Below are 20,757 nucleotides of genomic sequence, written 5' to 3'. Positions count from 1 at the left end.
ACCACCACTACATCACTGAAAATGTAATAGACATCCATCCTGTTAACACATAGAAATGGAATTTTCACTGCTCACCTGTCACTTGACATATTCGTTTACAGGTGATTAACTTATTTGGCAAGTATCTCTGGTCATGATTAAATGACTTTATCAGAGAATCACAGAATACTACAATGCAGAAGAGGTCCTTCGGCCCACCGAGTCTGCACCGACGCATGAAAGACCCTGCCCTGCCCACCTAATCCTACTTGCCAGCACTTGGCCCATAGTCTTGAATAACATTCAGGTACTTTTTAAAGGATGTGAGGCATCCCGCCTCTACCACCCTCCCATACAGTGCAACCCAGACCGTCACACTCTCTGGGTAAAAGCGTTTTTCTACAAATCTCCCCTAAACCTCCCACCTCTCACTTTGAAGTTGTGTCCCCTCATAACTGACCCTCCAATTAAGGGGAACAGCTGGTCCTTATCCACCCTGTCCATATTCTTCATAATCTTGTTCACCTCAATCAGGTCACCCCTCAGTCTTCTCTGCTCCAGAGAAAACAACCCTAGCCTACCCAACCTCTCTTCATAAATTAAATGTTCCATCCCAGGCAACATTCTGGTGAATCTTCTCTGCACCCCCTCCAGCACAATTACATCCTTCCTATAATGTGATGACCAAACTTGCACACCGTACTCCAGCTTTGGCCTTACCAAAGTTCGATACAGCTCCATCATGACCTCCCTGCTTTTGTAATCTATGCCCCAATTGATAAAAGCGAGTGTCCCATATGCCTTTTCCACCACCCTATTAACCTGCCCTTCTGCCTTCAGAGATCGATGGACAAAAACATCAAGGTCCCTTTGTTCTTTGGAACTTCCCAGTGTCAGACCTTTCATAGAATACTTCCTTGTCACATTTCTCCTTCCAAAGTGTATCACCTCACACTTCTCAGGATTAAATTCCATCTGCCACTTCACTGCCCATTTGACCACCCCGTCTATATCTACCTATAACCCAAGACACTCAACCTCACTGTGAACAACCCGGCTAATCTTTGTGTCATCCACAAACGTACTGATCCTATCCCCACATAGTCGTCTATGTTATTTATATAAATAACAAACAATAGGGGACCCAGTACGTTTCCCTGTGGTTCGCCACCTGGCCACTGGCTTCCAGACGCTAAAGCAGCTGTCTATCATCACCCTCGGTATCCTACAGCTAAGCCAATTATGAATCCAGTTTATCAAATCATCCTGTAACCCATGTGCATTTGCCTTCTTAATAAGTCTCCCATGTGGGACCTTGTCAAAGGTTTTGCGGAGACCCATGTAAACTACATCAACTACATTACCCTCATCTACACACTTGGTTACATGCCCCAAATATTCAATCAAATTTGTTAGGCGTGACAAGGCTATGCTGACTGTCCCTGATCAAACCTTGCCTCTCTTATGCTGGATGTTCCACCTGCAGGTCGGGCTTCAGTAGGTAGCAGAACTCAGTAATAGCCTCCCTTGTCATTGGATCTTTTATCCCCACCTTGGAGAACCTGCTTTCATGTCTCATTCAAAAGATGACACCACCAACCATGGAGCACTTTTTCAGTACTTCACATAAGTAAATGTCTCCATTTTGTTTACACATCTCCTAAGTGGTACTTGAACTCACAAGACTGTAAATTCTTTAACATCCATTTTCGGACAGAGGTGTCACAATTTGTGATCTAACTGTGCCTGTTCCTGCTAAGGCAGGCAATATGCAAACTTTGTGCTATTCCATCATTTCTGTATGTAACTGAGCGTGACCTATGTTACTGTTACGGATGCCTGGTCAGCTCTCAACAGTGGCTAAGAGACTGGACCAGAACCATAACTTTCTTAAGTTTTAAGGTGGTGGGGAAAGATCAATTTGTTCCAGGAGTGATATCAGAAGAAATGGGACTTGGTTATGTTGAAAACAAATTTTATTAAAACAAAAGAAAAGCAATATTTAAACTTTTAAACTTCAACCACAACAATATCAGATTACATGTAGTTTCTTAACTTTAACACACGAGTTCCCATTAAACAGTGCTTTGAATGAACATGCAGCTTTCATTCCACTTATATAAAGCGGTAAAGATGTAACTTGTATTTACAAAGCAATCTTCTGCTGTTAGCCAAGTTCCTTTAGAATCCATTTCAAAAGCCTGTCTCTGGGACAGGTTTGTTTTCATGGCGTCTCTTGGTGGCTTTTCAAATCCTTACCCTGCCCTGTTCAAAAACAAGATCTTTGGTTTGAGGGGCTCCGCCCAGCCCCTCAAACAAATGTTCTCTCCTGGGTGCCGAGACTAAGCCATTAGTGTTATCTTGGCTGTTTGATTTCCCTCTCCCGTTTATACAAAAGAACAGAGCCATGCTACTGATAGGCAACTAACCTCCCATTGACAGACATCAGACTGTGTAATGGGCTAATAGCTGGTCAGACAGGAGTGCCCCAAATGACAATGGATCTTGGATGACTCAGCCTTGGTGAACAGGGGCGTCCTGTATATTCTCACTAATGAGTTTAAGTCTGAATGGGACAATGTAACTCAGGCCAGATGCGGATGTATCCCTCTGACTCCATGCTAGCAGTTTTCTTCCCCTCAGTCTGTTAACCCCTAAATTGCCAGCTACATCTTCAATCCTATTTCAGGACCCAATTTCCTAACATCTCCCTCTCGTAACTTTACTGATTTGCTTCACACAAATCAGGGGACCTAGTAGCGTATGAGGTCAGCATGCGTTCAAACAAGTTTAGAGCTCTTAAATTCAACCTGTCTTTCTTAAAAGTAAGCTGCACTGAACCAAGGAGGTTGCAGCAGCAAATGGAGGGAATGGAAATGAGGACAAGGGCAGAAGAAGGGTCCATGATTCACAGAGGTAGTGTGGGAGGCCTTAACCACGAGGGTCTGCAGGTGGAGAGATGCCTTGTTTGACCTCAAGGACTGCCCTCCAAAGGGAATGAGAATGTGTGGCCAGAGAGGGCAACATCTAAAGTCTGGCTCCAAGGGCTTGGTACCAATGCCGCAAGACGTTATACCCTCATGCGACCAAAGGAAGAAACCGGAAGGAAGTTCAAAATTAATATAAAACCAATTATATTTCTCCACTAAAACGAATATTTTAAAGGTCAGTGAATGAATCTTTAGGTGACATCTTCCACCCACTGCACCACCAAACTTTCACACTGCTCAAAGCAGCACCCACCATCACTCCTCCATCTGCAATCCCTTAGGACTGAAGCAGAACATCCAGACACTGTGCACACCCACCTCTCATCGCCTCTACATGTCTCCCGCTGTTCAGTTATGGTGGTCACATCACCTAAACACATTGCAACACAATCAAGGAAATTCTGCCCTCTTTTCTGAGGGACAAGGTGCCACACAGTCGACAGAAGCAGCTCGGAATGAGTGGAGGATTGGCAAGCCTTCATCTCCTGAGCCTGCTGGAGGAGATGGCTCTCTGAATCATTGGGAATGCATTTTGGAAGGTCTAATGCAGGTAGGGAATATACAGTGAATTGTAGAACCCTCATTGACAGTCAGAGAGATCTAGGTGTACAGGTCCATAAGTCACTGAAAGGGGCAACACAGGTGGAGAAAGTAGTCAAGAAGGCATACGGCATGCTTGCCTTCATTGGCCGGGGCATTGAGTATAAGAATTGGCAAGTCATGTTGCAGCTATATAGAACCTTAGTTAGGCCACATTGGAGTGCAGTGTTCAATTCTGGTCGCCACACTACCAGAAGGATGTGGAGGCTTTAGAGAGGGTGCAGAAGAGACTTACCAGGATGTTGCCTGGTATGGAGGGCATTAGCTATGAGGAGCGGTTGAATAAATTTGGTTTGTTCTCACTGGAACAACGGAGGTTGAGGGGCGACCTGATAGAGGTCTACAAAATTATGAGGGGCATAAACAGAGTGGATAGTCAGAGGCTTTTTCCCAGGGTAGAGGGGTCAATTACTAGGGGGCATAGGTTTAAGGTGCGAGGGGCAAGGTTTAGAGGAGATGTACGAGGCAGGTTTTTTACACAGAGGATAGTGGGTGCCTGGAACTCGCTGCCAGAGGAGGTGGTGGAAGCAGGAACCATAGTGACATTTAAGGGGCATCTTGACAAATACATGAATAGGATGGGAATAGAGGGATACAGATCCCGGAAGTGTAGAAGATTTTAGTTTAGACGACCAGCATGGTTGGCGCAGGCTTGGAGGGCCGAAGGGCCTGCTCCTGTGCTGTACTTTTCTTTCTTCTGTGTTCTTTGTTCTTTGGGCCCCATCATCACCTCCTCCCTTGAGTGCCCGGTGGCCCCCGGGCTCTACCACGGACAGGGGTGTGAGCGGAGCTATCCCCTGAGGTTCCCCGATGTCATGATATCCATATTAACATATCATGGTGCAATCACACACACACACTGATGGACAGGTAGATGGACCAATCAACACACACACAACATCACAGCCAATCACCAGTGAGAGCACACGCACTATAAAACAGAGAACACCATAGTTCCTGCTCATTCTACCAGGAGATAGCTCAGAGCACAGAGCTCACAGCGTGCCACTCAGACATACACCATGTGCTGAGTGCCTCACCAAGATAGTGATAGGGCTGGGTCCACAGAGTAGCTGGTGAAGTACGAATCACAGCCAGAAGTTAATAGTTATTATTGTACAGAATAATAAAACAGAGTTCAACCGTGTTGGTTCGTTTGTGTATCGGAACACCCAACACGCCACCCGCCATCTGGCGCTGCCCAGGTCATGGAGGCCTGCTCTGGTTTTGACCAGGATCTGCAAACTTGCAGCCAAGGAGCACAGGGAGTGGACCATCGGTGTCTGGGACTGCGCCACATCACCCATTGGCTATGCCACCAACTTCTGCTTCTGTGTCTCATCAGCCAGTGAATGCACCATCTCCCTCTGGGACTGGGCTACCTCCTTCTGTGTCTGTGCCACGTCGACCATTTCCTGGGCAATGCTGCCGACGTTCTCAGCCATGGCCCGCTGTGACTGGGCCACACTCGGATGCGCCACTGCAATTTCCAGGTGGCTCTGGCACATGGTTAGCTGTGAGGCGGCGGCCCTGGCCTGGGCCTCGGCCCACAATGCCCCAGGCCTTGGACATGCTGATCTAAAGCCGAAACCCTCGCCTCCCAATGCCTCCACTGTGGATGCAACCCATACGATGTTGGCACCACCTCCTACTCCTTCACCCGGTTGGACTCCTCCAACTGCACCTGTGGGTGCTGGATGCTCGCCGACAATCCCTCATGTAATCCCTGGCTCTGCGACTGCATCTCCACAATCGATGGCACTGAACGTTCCAGAAGCCTGAAACCTGTCTGGAAGGCAGCTAGTACCTGGGAGCGGCCTGCCCTACAACCGTCCACCCCCTCGGCTGTTTCTACCTCCACCTGCTGTACCGGATCAGCTGTGTGGTGCGCACCAGATAGTGTCCCAGAAGCCTCTTCACTACTGTGCCCAACCAAGGTGGGATGGTGGAGGGTGTTGGAGACAGCTGTGACGGGATATCTGTGTCATCCTCGGACTCGACCTCCGAGGTGTCTTGGGTCACAGGAATATGGCTCCCATCCGTGCTGCACTCTTCATCACTGCTCGCCACATATCGCACTGTCTGAGGACGGGGGACGCCAGATGGATCCCCCCCCCCCATCTCTCCACCAGGCCCTGCAAGACACAAGGCAAGACGCATGATTAGACAGCGGGCCGGGGGGGGTAGTGGGGTGAGCGTAGGGTTGAGGTTGAGGGTGGGGGTGAAGGTGAGGGTGAGGGTTGTGTGGAGGTGAGGATGGGGTGAGGGGGTTGGGGTGGGGGTGGAGGGGGGTTGACACACGTGTCATGGGGACCGCAACTCAGCGGTGTCTCAGTTCCTCGCCCATTCTCCACCATGGCGACCTCACTTCCCTCTGGGCAGCCGACCATGTCCAGGGCCCTCAGTCAATCAGGGTGAGGGGCCGCCGGTCCGGCGTTCCCACTCCAGTTTTCTCCCGCTCCCGGCGGTTCTGGACAGCGTTTTCCTAGGGTGTTGGGGGAGGGGTGGTGGTAAACAGAAGACGACAGTGTTAGATAGTCCGACGCTACAGCCCAGGGGATGGGTATATGGTGGCCTCAGTGGCTAGGACACTCGGCCATGGCAGCCGGTGTTGGTGCCAACGTGGTGGAAGTTGGGATTCGGCCATCCTCTGGGTGAGGGGGTGGGTTACGAGTGTGTGGGACAGGGATCACTGCCAGGGGCACAGTGATGTCTACTCATCCTGTCCCCCCCGAGGAGCTCGTGCAGTTTTTTACGGCAATGCTGGCCAGTCCGAATGGTGTTGCTGGTCGCGCTGACCGCCTCTGCCACTTGCGCCCAGGCATGGCAAATGGCGGAAGCTGGCAGCCTCTTTCCCAGGCCGGGGGACAGGTAGCCCGCCTCTGCTCCACCGCGTGCTGCAGGGTCTCCAGCTCGACGTTTGTAAATCGTGGAGCCGCGCCTCTTGCTGCCATCTTGTTGGCTGGAATGCTGAGTGTGGGGAGTGCAGTGTGTATATGGGACTGCAGCTTGCCAGCCTCCTGAGTGCCAATCGCGAAACCGGCGAATCCCACACTGTTACTCATTGGAATCGATTGTGTTCAACTTGACGCCGGTGCTATCCCCTTAACAGTTACTAAATCGGTCCAGGTCCAGCACCAGTTTCACTGTCATGGAAGTCCACGAATCTTGCTCCGGCGTCAACACTTAGTCTTAGGAACAGAGTATCCTGATCCTCATCTTTGAAACACCAGTGGAAATACATGATACAACAAATAATCTGACCTTTGTTGGAAATGGTCATGGACCTGCGATGTTAACCCTCATTCTCTCTCCTCCAATGCTTCCTCACCTGCTGAGTATTTCGAGGGTTCTCTATTTTGATTTCAGGTTTTCAGTATCTGCAGTATTTTACTTTTGTGAGAGTGATGTAACATTGGGATAAGGTGCCATTGAATGAATTGTTTGTTCTTATTGTCCAAGGTTGCAAAGTGACATTGTAGGCAAAACTCTGGCGAAGGAATTTCAAAATGGAAATGTGTGAGTTTGTTGCCATTGGACCTAAGAAAGATAGATCAGCGTATGTTCTAAATGGTGAGGGGCTAGGGACTCTGGAGGAGCAGAGAGATTTTTTGAGTCCATACTAAATTTTAAACTTGGTTACTTTTATATACTAAAGAAGAATTACTTTCACAAAGCATTTTGACTACTTTTTTGTGGTCAAGTTACCACATCTTTTTGGCGACGAGGATGCGATACAAAATTCGAGTTTCAGCACATTTAGTACAAAGTTTTGCCAAGTTTACCGATGGAAGACATGTTAGCAGCATCAAAGCTATGTTTGGGTCTATCATTGAGTTTTTGGAAGAGTATGAGACCCGAACTGAAAAAGTGGAAAGGTTGGCGCAATCTTTCTTGACAAATGGGATCGCAGACGAGGCTAGAAAGCACTCAATTCCCTCAGTTTGTGTGGGGTGAGGATTTACAAGCAAGTGAGAAATTCAGCTACACCACAGACACCAGGGGACGTTTCAGTTGCAGATTTAGTAATACTCATTCAAAAGACTTCAGGTTGCGGCTATGCCTAGGTAGGTCGAACGGTCGGCAGCTCCCGCTGATAACGGACTTTTGGGCCCTTTTAAGGAGCTCCAGCGGCACTTTGACGATGATTCCCGGTGTGGGAAGGAAACAGTGAGGGTCCCCCAGTGCTGTATGGAGTAGACCAGGAGTGGGGCGGTTAAAAAAGCGGCTTTGGAGAAGAGAGGAGAACGGGTGTGAAAAAGCTGGCGGGGATCAGGCAGCGTGGGCCCAGTGGTCACGGGAGCAGCAGGAGTTTTTAAGAAACTGCTTTGCGGATTTAAAGGCGGAGATGCTAGCCCCTATGAAGGCGTCGATTGAAAGGTTGATGGAGACCCAGAAGATGCAGGGGACGGCGATCAAGGAGGTGCAGCAGAAGGCCTCTGATAATGAGGACGAGATACTGGGCCTGGCGGTTAGAGTGGAGGCGCACGAGGCGCTGCACAAAAAATGGCAGGAGAAGCTGGAGGACCTGGAGAATAGGTCAAGGAGGCAGAACCTGCGGATTCTGGGTTTCCCTGAAGGCGTGGAGGGGTCGGATGCTGGGGCATATGTGATCATGATGCTGGGTACGCTGATGGGCGCGGGGGCTTTCCTGCAGCCCCTGGAGCTGGATGGGGCGCACAGAGTCCTGGCAAGGAGGCCGAGGGCGAACGAGCCGCCGAGAGCTATGGTGATAAGGTTCCACCGCTTCACCGACAAGGAGTGTGTCCTGCGCTGGGCGAAGAAGGAGCGGAGCAGCAGGTGGGAGAACACCGAGATCCGTATTTATCAGGACTGGAGAGCAGAGCTGGCCAAGAAGCGTGCGGGATTCAACCGGGCCAAGGCGGTCCTCCACGGAACGGGGGTGAAGTTCGGGCTGTTACAACCGGCGAGGCTGTGGGTTACATATCAGGACCGGCACCACTATTTCGACACACCGGATGAGGCGTGGACTTTCATCAAGAATGAGAAGCTGGACTCGAGTTAATGGACTGCAGTATGTTGTGGGGGTTGTTGGTGGGGGGGAGGGGGCGGTGTTATGTTGGGGTTTCCCCCGTGTTTTCTTGTGTTTTTGTGGCCCCTTTGCCCTGGGCCCTTGAGGTTTTGGACGAGGTCGCAGTTGGGAAGAGCTGCGTCACAGGAGGTGGGGTCGGCCCAGACAGGGTTTACCCACAAAATGGTGGGGGTGGCACCTGAAGCTGGGGGTTTGAGTGTCCGGTACTTTGTTTTGTTTTTCTTTCTCTGTTCACATGGGGTGTAGGGGGGGACACTCTCTCTACCCCACTTAGGTGGGAGGGGGGGGGTTAGAGATTTGTAAGGGGAACCCACAGGGGGATTGGAGGTGGAGGCGGGAGCGGCCGGGGTCAGCATGAGTCAGCTGACTTACGGGAGTGCAATGGGGGGGATAGGGGCGTTAAGCGGATGCTTGACTGGGGGAGGGGTTAAGGGGGGTGGCTGGGATGCTGCTGTGCTGACTGAGGGGGAATCGATGTTAAAGGGGAGGGTCAGGGCAGGGCGCCTCCGCCTGGGGGGGCTGGAGGGTGCAGGAGGCGCGGGCACGTGGCTGGCCTGAAAAAAGGAGATGGCTAGTCGGCAGGAGTGGGGGTGGGGGGGTGGGGGGGTCAGGGGGGTAGCGTCCCGACCAGGCTGATCACGTGGAATGTGAGAGGCCTGAATGGGCCGGTCAAGAGGGCCCTTGTGTTTTCGCACTTAAAGGGGCTAAAGGCAGACGTAGCCATGTTACAGGAAACACACCTGAAAATCGCGGATCAAACCAGGCTGAGGAAAGGATGGGTGGGGCAGGTTTTTCACTCAGGGCTGGGTTGCAATCCTGGTGAGTAAGCGGGTGGCATTTGAGGCGGTGGGTATTGTGGCGGATAAAGGGCATCGATATGTGATGGTGAGTGGCAGGTTGCAGGGGGCTCGGGTGGTGCTAGTGAATGTGTATGCTCCGAACTGGGACGATGCGGGGTTCATGAAGCGGATGTTGAGTCGGATTCCGGATCTGGAGTCATGCAGTTTGGTAATGGGGGGGGGACTTTAACACGGTCCTGGACCCGGCACTGGATTGGTCTCGGTCGAGATCGGGTAAGAGGCCGCAGCGGCCAAGGTCCTGAGGAGGTTCATGGACCAGATGGGGGGAGTGGATCCGTGGAGATTTGCCAGGCCAAGGGCGAGGGAGTTCTCCTTCTTCTCCCATGTGCACAAGGCGTACTCGCGGATTGATTTTTTCGTGGTAAGCAGGACGCTAATCCCGAGAGTGGAGGGGGTGGAGTATTCAGCCATTGCGATCTCGGACCATGCCCCGCACTGGGTGAAGTTGGGGCTGGGGGAGGAGAGAGGCCAACGCCCTCTGTGGAGAATGGACGTGGGACTACTGGCGGACGAGGAGGTCTGTGGGCGGGTTCGGAGGTGCATCCAAAGCTATGTGGAGACCAATGATAATGGGGAGGTTTTGGTGAGTGTGGTCTGGGAGGGGCTGAAGGCAATTGTCTGAGGGGAGCTAATTTCAGTCAGGGCCCACAGAGAGAAGAGGAATAGGATGGAGAGGGAGAGATTGATGGGGGAGATACTTAGGGTGGACAGGAGGTATGCGGAATCCCCCGAGGAGGGGTTGTTGAAGGAGCGCCGGAGCCTGCATGCGGAGTTTGACTTGCTTACCACAGGGAAAGCTGAGGCTCAGTTGAGGAAGATACAGGGAGCAGTGTACGAGTATGGGGAGAAGGCAAGTAGGATGCTGGCGCATCAGCTGCGGAAGAAGGAGGCGGCCAGGGAGATTGGGGGGATTAGAGATGGGGGGGGGTAACACGGTGCTGAGCTCGGCAAGGATTAACGAGGTCTTCAAGGACTTTTATGGCAAATTGTACGAGTCAGAACCCCCGGAGAGGGGGGGAGAGGATGAGGCAGTTCCTGGACCAACTGAGGTTTCCACAGGTGGAGGAGGGGCGAGGAGAGGGATTGGGGGCCCCGATTGAGATGGAGGAACTGGTTAAGGGGTTAGGGGGTATGCAGGCGGGCAAGGCCCCGGGACCGGATTGGTATCCCGTAGAGGTTTATAGGAAATTCTCGGAGCTGCTGGGTCCGTTGTTGTTGAGGACTTTCAATGAGGCTAAGGAAAAGGGTATCCTTCCCCCGACGATGTCGCAGGCTCTGATCTCACTTATCCTCAAGCGAGATAAGGACTGTTGCAATGTGGCTCCTATAGGCCGATTTCGCTCTTTAATGTGTTTGCCAAGATTTCGGCCACTCGGATTGAGGACTGTGTCCCAGGAGTGATCAATGAGGATCAGACGGGGTTTGTGAAGTTCAGGCAGTTGAATACGAATGTGCGGAGGCTCCTGAATGTGATCATGATGCCCTCGGAAGGGGGGGGAGGCAGAAGTGGTAGCGGCAATGGACGCGGAGAAAGCCTTCGATCGGATGGAGTGGGAGTACCTGTGGGAAGTGTTAGGCAGATTTGGGTTTGGAGAGGAATTTATAGGGTGGGTCAAATTGTTATATCAGGCCCCGGTAGTGAGTGTGTCGACGAACCGGCTGCGGTCGGGGTACTTTAGATTACATCGAGGGACGAGGCAGGGGTGCCCCCTGTCCCCCCTGCTGTTTGCCCTGGCGATTGAGCCGCTGGCCATGGCGTTGAGGGAGTCCAGAAACTGGTGGGGGTTGGTTCGGGGGGGGGGCATCGTGTTTCACTGTATGCGGATGACCTGCTCCTGTACATTGCGGATCCGGTGGGGGGGATGGGGGAGGTCATGCAGATTCTTAGGGATTTTGGAGACTTTTCGGGGTATAAGCTAAATGTTGGAAAAAGTGAGCTTTTTGTGATACATACGAGGGGCCAGGAAAAGAGACTGGGAGAGCTACCGCTTAAGATGGTGGAGAGGAGCTTTCGCTACTTGGGCATTCAGGTGGCTAAGAGCTGGGGGGTCCTGCACAAGCCCCCCCCCCCCCCCCCCCCCCCCCCCCCCAACGGTGCTGCTGCTGTCAGTTTCCTGCACTGCTCCCTGAGAGTCTGCAAGCAATTTTCTCCCCCGGGGGGGTCCCAGGTCACCCCACCTTGCCCACTAAAGTCTCCTCTGCTCTACTTCTCAGCTGCCCCCCCCCCCCCCCCCCCCGCCCCCGGCCGGGACCTCCCCTGCCCCCCCCGAGGCCTGACCTGCCAGGTCAGCCCTGCGCCTGGCCCTAGCCCACCACTCCTCCTACTCTCCCTGGTGCCCCCTGACCTCCGCAAGCTACGCTGACCCCTGCCCTTGGCGCCTGTCTGTCTCCCACCCGAGCGCTCGGGCCCTCCCCCCACACACCAAGTTCCAATTAACCTGATTGTATCTCACCGTGCCCTTTCAAGTCCCTTAACCAGCCCCTAGCCCATCCCCCTCTCCGAGGCCCCGATCTCCCACCAAAATGTACCAAGTGCAGGGCCCCCTTTGCAGGGCCCCTCTCGCTCTCTCTCTCTCTCTCTCTCTCTATCCCCCCCCCCCCCTCCTCCCCCTCGTTGCAATCTCCCCAAAACACCCGAAACAGTGCGCCCTCCAGCCCCCGCTCTCTGTCCAGGCTGAAAATAATCCTGGATAAAACATTACAGTACAGGATAATTTAACAAACTGCCGCCACACAAAAGCTCTGAGAGCCCAGAGTCCTTTAGTTCAAGTCCAGGTTCTTCTTTTAATAAAAGTCCACTCCGAGTCGGAGCAAGTTAGGTTAACAGACCACCGCCACTGTACAGCACTGAAAAAACGAAGTGCCCATTAGTTCAAGTCCAGCTTCTTATCTTTAATGAAAGTCCAAACCTGGTCTGGCGTCTCAAAGTAGTAGTGGATACAGCATTCCAAACCTCACCTGCTTTTTGAAGAGGGCTGCCTTTACCTTGATGAATCCTGCACGCCTCTTGGCCAGCTCGTTCCCAAGTCCTGGTAAATGCGCACCTCGCAGTTCTCCCATCTGCTACTCCTCTCTGCCTTGGCCCATCGCAGCACCCGATCCCTGTCGGCAAGCCGGTGAAAGCGAACCACCAAGGCCCTCGGTCGGTCACCCGTCCTGGGCTTCCTTGCGGGGACTCTATGCGCCCCATTCAACTCCAGGGGTCGAGGGAAGGCCTCCGGTCCCATCAGCGCCTCGAGCATACCCATCACGTATGCACCCACATCCGATCCCTCGCAGCCCTCGGGGAGGCCCACGACCCTCAGGTTCTGCCTCCTGGCTCTGTTCCCCAGCTCTTCCAGCTGCTCCTGTATCATCCTCTGGCGGGCGTTCAGCTCCTCCACCTCGTGCTCCAGCTCCGTTACCGTGTCCGCCTGGGTGGAGAGCTTCACCTCGACCTCCCTGAGCCCCTTCTCTTGGCCCGCCTGTGTCCCAACCATTCGGTCCATTACCGCTCTCATCGGGTCCAACGTGTCCCTCTTCAGTTTGGTGAAGCAGCTCCGGAAAAACTCCATCTGTTGCTCCCTTGGCCAGTGAGCCTCCACTCCCTGGTCCCTGACGTCCGCCATGCTTCGCCACCCGGTCTGGGGTCCCCGCTGCTCCCGCTTCGATCCTTGCCGCTCCACTCGACCACTACTGGTCCAGCTGTCCATACCCCGGGGGGAAGCCTCTTCCCTATCGCCTCCTCCACCGATTCAGGTCGCCAGGTCCCGGAGAAGTCAGTTGAAAAAGGTCCATTTGCCCATCGCGGGCGGGAGCGATCCGACCTGCGATCTGCTTCCTCGAGGGCGCCACCGGAAGTCTTTTCCTTGGGCAGCGAATATATCCATGATTCGGAAATGGGTAATGGAGGGAGGGGGGTGGTATGGAGGTGGTTGGAGGCGGAATCTTGTAAAGATACTAGCTTGGGGGCACTGGTTTGAGCGGTGGCTGGTTTTCATTTGTAAAGGGCAGATACCCCACCTTGTTTTGTTAAATTGTTAAATGGTTAAGTTGTTTCCTGTTTTATTGCTATGTTTTCTTTCGTTGTTTTTCTTTTTGTAGTGGTTTGTAAAAATTATTGAAAAATTTTGAATAAAAACTAATTTAAAAAAAAAAAACTCATTCAGAATCATCACCGTCCTAAGCCCTCAGTAATTGTAAAGTGCTTTAAATTCCAGAGTCATTTTTAGAAGACGGGACAGTCTGTAGGTAACTTTGTTGCTGAGGATAGCATTCAGCGGAGTTTGCTGGGAGGAGCAACACTTTTAATTAGGCTATAGAGATTTTTCAGGGGATGGAAATGGCTGCCAATAATGTAAAAGATATTCAGACGGCCAATGGGGGCATGCAGGAAGGTGCACTGCATCAAGTAGTGGGGTCACACTCTGCGAATCATTGTAAGTTAATTGTCACCAGTACAACAAGAAGGGGCATTTCGCAAAGAAGTGCCAGGGTGAGGCTGAGCTGGGAATCTCAAATGCAAGGAAACCTCAGTCATAGGCGCATCACTTGGAAAGCTCAGACCAGGCAGAGGAGTACTATTATGACGTCTTTAACTTGAGTGAGGGGCGCGCAAAGCCTATTTATGCTACAGCGGAAAGGGCAGCATGGTGGGGCAATGGTTAGCATTGCTGCCTCATGGCGCTGAGGTCCCAGGTTCGATCCCGGCTCTGGGTCTCTGTCCGCATGGAGTTTGCACATTCTCCCCATGTTTGCGTGCGTTACGCCCCTGAGGCACGATCAATTTGACTGGAGACGAAGTTGAATTCAAACTGAGGCTTTAGTTGTATCAGATGTGTGGCCTCCCACAGCAGCTGACAAAATGGCTGCGAGCTGGAGGCCACGCATATTTATAACCCGGCTCCTGGGCGGAGCTAGCATGCAGGGGCCCAGGTGAACCTGTAGTGCAGGTTCTACCGTACAACCCCTAATATAAGTACACAGTGGTTTACCACATTCACCCCCTGTTAAAATTGAGTCCGGCGGGGGGTGGTGGATAACTATATACAATTCGCAATCTTTAATATTTACAGAGCAGTAAAAAAAATGTCTCTGGTCATCCGGCGGGCCGGTTAGAGGTTTAGCTGGTCCGGTGCCTTTATAGTCCTTTGAGATCGACGAAGTGGAGCCGGCGATGTTAGTGCTGTTGTGGTCGAAGTTGCCTCCGGGAGCGTGCCGAAATCCTCTTCATCAACGGGGGTGGGCAGGAGGAGGGCGGCCAGTCCTAGGGGGGGTGATGGGGGAGGGTGACGCCGGGGGTGACGGGGGTGGTGTGGGGGTGGAACCTGCTGGTGCCAGGTCCCTGAGGGAGACGGTATCCTGGCGGCCGTCGGGGAACGCCACGTAGGCGTACTGTGGGTTTGCGTGGAGCAGGTGCACCCTTTCCACCAACGGATCCGCCTTGTGGAGCCGCACATGTTTATGGAGAAGCACAGTTCCCAGAGCTGTGAGCCAAGTTGGGAGCGATACCCCGGATGTGGACTTCCTGGGGAAGGCAAAAAGACGTTCATGCGGTGTATTGTTAGTAGCTGTGCAGAGTAATGAGCAAATGAAATGTCATGCATCAGGGAGGGCCTCTTGCCAGTGGGAGGCCGGGAGATTTCTAGACCATAGGGCCAGCTGGACTGCCCTCCATACCGTCCCATTCTCCCTTTCTACCTGTCCGTTTCCTCGGGGGTTGTAGCTCGTCGTTCTGCTGGAGGCGATACCCCTGCTGAGCAGGAACTGACGTAGCTCATCACTCATGAATGAGGATCCCCTGTCACTGTGGATGTAGGCGGGGAAGCCGAACAGAGTGAAGATAGAATTAAGGGCTTTAATGACGGTGGCAGACATCATGTCGGGGCATGGGATGGCGAAGGGAAACCAAGAGTATTCATCGATCACACTGAGGAAATATGTGTGTCGATCGGAGGAGGGGAGGGGGCCGTTGAAATCCACGCTGAGGCATTCAAAGGAGCGGGAGGCCTTCACCAGGTGCGCGCAGTCTGGCCGGTAGAAGTGTGGCTTGCACTCCACACAGTCCTGGCAGTCCTTGGTGATCGTCCTTACTTCCTCAACGGAGTAGGGCAAATTTTGTGCCTTATTGAAGTGGTAGAACCGAGTGACCCCTGGGTGACAAAGGCTGTCGTGCAGGGCCCGGAGTCGGTCTACCTGTGCGCTGACACATGTACCTCGGGATAGGGCATCTGGGGGCTCGTTGAGTTTGCCAGGGCGATACTTAATCTCGTAATTATAGGTGGAGAGCTCGATTCTCCACCGTAAGATTTTATCATTTTTGATCTTGCCCCGCTGTGTGTTGTTGAACATGAAGGCTACCGACCGTTGTCAGTGAGGAGAGTGAATCTCCTGCCGGCCAGGTAATGCCTCCAATGTCGCACAGCCTCAACGATAGCCTGGGCCTCCTTTTCGACGGTTGAGTGCCGAATTTTAGAGGCATGGAGGGTTCGGGAAAAGAATGCCACGGGCCTGCCTGCCTGGTTGAGCGTGGCGGCAAGGGCGACGTCCGATGCGTCGCTTTCTACTTGGAAAGGAAGTGTTTTGTCTACAGCGTGCATTCCAGCTTTGGCAATATCAGCTCTGATCCGTGTGAAAGCCTGCTGGGCCTCGGCCGTCAGGGGGAAATGAGTGGACTGTATGAGTGAGCGGGCATTGTCCGAATAGTTTGGGACCCACTGTGCGTAATATGAGAAGAACCCCAGGCAGCGATTGAGGGCCTTGGGGCTTGGGGGAGGGGGAGCTCCATGAGGGGGCGCATGCGGTCAGGATCGGGCCCCATGAAGCCGAGGATGGCTAAGTGATTTGTACTGAACACACACTTCTCCTTGTTCTGCATGAGGTTGAGGAGAGTGGCGGTGCGGAGAAATTTAGCGAGGTTGGTGTCGTGGTCCTGCTGATCATGGCCGCAGATGGTCACATTGTCTAGATACGGAAACGTGGCCCGCAAGCCGTACCAGTCGACCATTCGGTGCATCTCCCTTTGGAAGACCAAAACCCCATTGGTGACGCCGAAGGGGACCCTAAGGAAGTGATATAGCCGGCCGTCTGCCTCGAAGGAGGTGTATGGCCGGTCCGATTTACGGATGGGGAGCTGATGGTTAGCAGATTTCAGGTCCACCGTTGAGAAAACCCGATACTGTGCAATCTGGTTAACCATGTCAGATATGGGTGGGAGCGGGTACGCGTCGAGCTGCGTGGACCTGTTGATGGTCTGGCTGTAGTCCACGACCATTCGGTTTTTCTCCCCAGACTTAACCACTACCACTTGAGCTCTCCAGGGGCTGTTGGTGGCCTCGGTGACTCCCTCCCGAAGCAACCACTGGACCTCGGACCTGATGGAGGCCTTATCCTGGGTGTTGTACCATCTGCTCCTGGTGGCGACGGGTTTGCAGTCTGGAGTTAGATTGGCAAAGAGGGAAGGAGAATCGACCTTTAGGGTCACGAGGCCGCACACGGTGAGGGGTGGTAAGGTTCCGCCGAATTTAAAGGTCAGGCTCTGGAGGTTGCACTGAAAATCCAGGCCAAGGATAAGTGCAGCGCAGAGATTAGGGAGGACATAGAGGCGTAAACCGCGGAACTCTACGCCTTGGACTGTGAGCGTGACCGTGCAGTACCTCTAGATCGCTACGCGATGGGATCCGGAGGCCAGGGAGATACTATGATTGGTAGGGTGTACCTTAAGGGAGCAGCGCCTTACCGTATTTGGGTGTACAAAGCTCTCGGTGCTCCCGGAGTCCAGTAGGTAGTAGGTCACATCGCCGTTGACTTTCACGCTGGTGGATGCGTTGGTCAGAGTGTGTGGTCGGGACTGGTCAATTGCCATGGATGCGAACCATGGTTGATCGTCGGGTAGTGACGCAGCCGTTGAGTTGGGGTCCTGAAACGCCGTTGGTATCCATGTGCTGCGGGGTGGACAAGATGGGTGTGCCTGGAGGTCCTGGGGATTACAAAATGGCGGCGCCCATGGAACGCACGTTGCAGGGTGGAGCAAGATGGTGGCGCCCATGAAACGCACGTGTTGTGCGGGGGAGAAGATGGCGGCGCCCATTGCTCGCACATGGCCTGGGGAGGAGAGGAGGATAGCGGCGCCCATTGTCCGTGACCGGGGGGGTGGGGTGGGGGCGACCGCAGCCGCTGAGCGGGCCTGGCACACCGCTGCGTAGTGGCCCTTCTTTCCGCAGGCCTTACAAAGGGCAGCGCGGGCTGGGCAGCGTTGGCGGTGGTGTCTTTGCTGGCCGCAAAAATAGCATCGGGGCCCCCCGGAGATCACTGGCTGGCGTGTAGCGCAGGCGTATTGGGTGGGTAGCTCCCCCGCTGGGGCGGCTGCCTGTGGGGCCCATGAAGCGTAGGAGGAGTGGGTCGCGCGGTTGGGGGCGTAGGACTGGACATTGCACAGGGCGACCGTCATGGAAAGCGCTAGTGTTTTAGTCTCTGCGAGGTCGAGCGTGGCCCCTTCTAGGAGCCGCTGCCTGATAACATCGGACCCAATCCCAGTTACAAAAGCGTCCCGCATAAGGAGATCTGAGTGCTCCTTAGCTATAACGTGATGACAGTCACAGTCCCGAACTAGTGGGATCAGGGCCCTTCAGAAGTCCTCGATTGACTCACCAGGTAGTTGAGTACGCGTTGCGAGCGCGTGTCTGGCGAAGAGCGTGTTCGTCTTCTGCTCATAATTTTCTTTGAGTCGAGTCATGGCATCAGCGTAATTGGGCGCATCCTGGATCAGCAGGAAGATTTTAGAGCTGAGTCTGGAGTACAAGATTTGAATCTTCTGAGCCTCTGGAACAGGGGTCGGCGCCGCGTTGATATATGCTTCAAAACAAGCTAGCCAGTGCTGAAAGTCCTTTTTGGCGTCGCTTGCGTGTGGATCCAGCTGCAGGCGATCTGGTTTAATGCGGAGGTCCATCTTCTGAATCTGATACTAATAAATTGAGGCACGATCAATTTGACTGGAGACAAAGTTGAATCCAAACTGAGGCTTTATTAGTATCAGATGTGTGGCCTCCCACAGCAGCTGACGAAATGGCTGCTAGCTGGAGGCCACGCATATTTATAACCCGGCTCCTGGGCGGAGCTAGCATGCAGGGGCCCAGGTGAACCTGTAGTGCAAGTTCTACCGTACAATCCCTAATATAAGAACACAGTGGTTTACCACAGCCCCACAACCAAAAGAGGCACAGGGTAGGTGGATTGGCCACGCTAATTTGCCCCTTAATTGGAAAAAATGAATTGGGTACTGTCATGATATTCAAACACACACATCATGATAGACACACCAACAGACAAATCAGAACACACAACACCACAACCAATGACAGAAAGATATAAAAGCACAGACACAACCCCTGGTGGTCAGTAAGAGCGGCAGAGGAGAACCAGGACACAGCTATAGCCGGGGACACTCAGGGAGACAGCACGTGCAGAGTATCCAGAACGAACTGTATTATAAGAGTTATAATAAAATAGAGTTGTACCACATACAACTGTGTTGGCTCATCTGTGCACCAGAGCACCCAACACCACATGGTACAGGAGTGGATCGATACCTGCCGGCATACATCCAGTGTACAGAGACAACCAGCAGCGCCCAGGCATAATGCAAGAGCTCCCGGTTCCGCAGGCGCTCCAGTGTGACGGCGACCTCCACGAAAACTGGCGGCGATTCCGGCAAATGTTCGAGTTGTTCCTGGCGGCAGCTGAACTCCAAGACCTGGATGATAAGGAAAAAATTGAATTTCTCCTCATCGTCGCCGGTGCAAGGGCAAGAGCAATGTTCAGAAGGTTCAGGTTCTTCAGGAGGCAGCAAAGGCACGATTACCAGGCAGTCATGGGCAAATTCGCCAAGTACTGTGAAGAATACGCAATCCAATGGGGACTTAAAGGTAAGACAAGCTGCAGTACTCACCTCGTGGCTGGGATCCCGGAGCCCGAAATCCAGGGCCTGAGAAAAGGCTGGGTCGAGGTCGGCGGCCATCTTGCTAAAGGTATAACGCTAGCACAGTTGCGCGAGAAGTGCGCAGAACCGGAAGTTTCGTTTGCGCATGCGCAATATGGTGCGCATCCGCAGTTAAGAAAATGGCCATCGGTAAAGGAACAGCGATCTGAGCATGCGCAGTCGCTTCCTACGTGCTACATACCGAGCGTCAGGATGTCAGAGGCCCAAGACTGGATCAATTTAAAAAGGAAATGTCCCAAATCCAATTTAAAAGGGAAACGTCCCAAATCAAAAAAACAAAAATCTGTTAAAGCTGTAAAACAACCTTCCCTCACCTGGAATGACAGCACAGTGCCGCAAATTGACCCAGGAGATGAATTTGACCTCCGAAGAACCCTCCGACAAGCAGTTACCTACGCACAAGCCGATGATTCCGACCTTGAATACTTCGATGACGATTTTTACAGTGTTTCCGGACCTCGCGAGCCCAATGATAGCTCCGTGGTCCTATATGACTATGACTCGGACGAACCTTTCGTGTTGCACATTGGCGGCCCCCATACTGAATCCGATGCAGATGCGGATTCATTTTTCGGATTTGAGGATCTTCAACCCAGCAGATATGACGTTCCAACTTATCAGTACCGGATGATGCTGCAGCCTGACATTACCAGACAGGGAGCGGTGCAAGCACACGGAGAGTGCCCTGCTGCCACACAGAGCGTGGTCCACGTCCCGCTCAACGTTCCCGACTCTATGAAAGAAGACATGCAAGACTCCAGAGTGCAGTCCTCGCATGAACCAGAAGTGACTCCAGTGTCACAAGCTTCCACAGCAAGCTCGTGGACAGCCTCCACGATAGAAGTAACGCAAGACTCCAGAGCGCAGTCCTTGCACGGACAAGAAGTGACTCCAGTGTCACAAGCCTCCACAGAGAGCTCGTGGACGGACTCCACGATGGAAGGAACGCAAGACTCCAGAGCGCAGTCCTTGCAGGAACAAGACCATGAGGGTCTAGCAACCTCTCCTGACCAACCAGCGGCAGACGATGCAAGTCTGCCATGCTCCCGTGAACAGCAAGAAGGCTATAACAGCCTACCATGCTCCACTACACAGCAGCATGACCATGACGGTCTCTCATGCTACAATAAAGGGCACAGCGCTGAAGACTGTTCAAGCCCAACTGAAGACAAGCCAAAGGAATCGCCTCGTCCAAGCCCGAAGAAAAAAGGTTTATGCGCTGACCTTCAGGATCATTGTAGCCGAACAGAGATTAATAATGCAGCACGGCCACAGAAGGATGCTGAGGATTTGCTAACG

General features: G+C 53.0%; 1 protein-coding gene and 1 long non-coding RNA gene across 2 annotated transcripts in view; one reads left to right on the top strand and one right to left on the bottom strand.

The window, feature by feature from the left end:
* Nucleotides 1-20,757, top strand: part of LOC140426973 (myotilin-like) — a 467,248-nt gene that overhangs the window by 108,749 nt on the left and 337,742 nt on the right. The window lies entirely within an intron of this gene.
* Nucleotides 1-20,757, bottom strand: part of LOC140426974 (uncharacterized) — a 166,704-nt gene that overhangs the window by 75,028 nt on the left and 70,919 nt on the right. The window lies entirely within an intron of this gene.

The sequence above is a fragment of the Scyliorhinus torazame genome, chromosome 7 (assembly GCF_047496885.1).
Source record: "Scyliorhinus torazame isolate Kashiwa2021f chromosome 7, sScyTor2.1, whole genome shotgun sequence".
Taxonomy (NCBI): domain Eukaryota; kingdom Metazoa; phylum Chordata; class Chondrichthyes; order Carcharhiniformes; family Scyliorhinidae; genus Scyliorhinus; species Scyliorhinus torazame.
The sequence above is the reverse complement of the archived record's forward strand: the minus strand, read 5'-3'. Positions and strand labels throughout refer to the sequence as shown.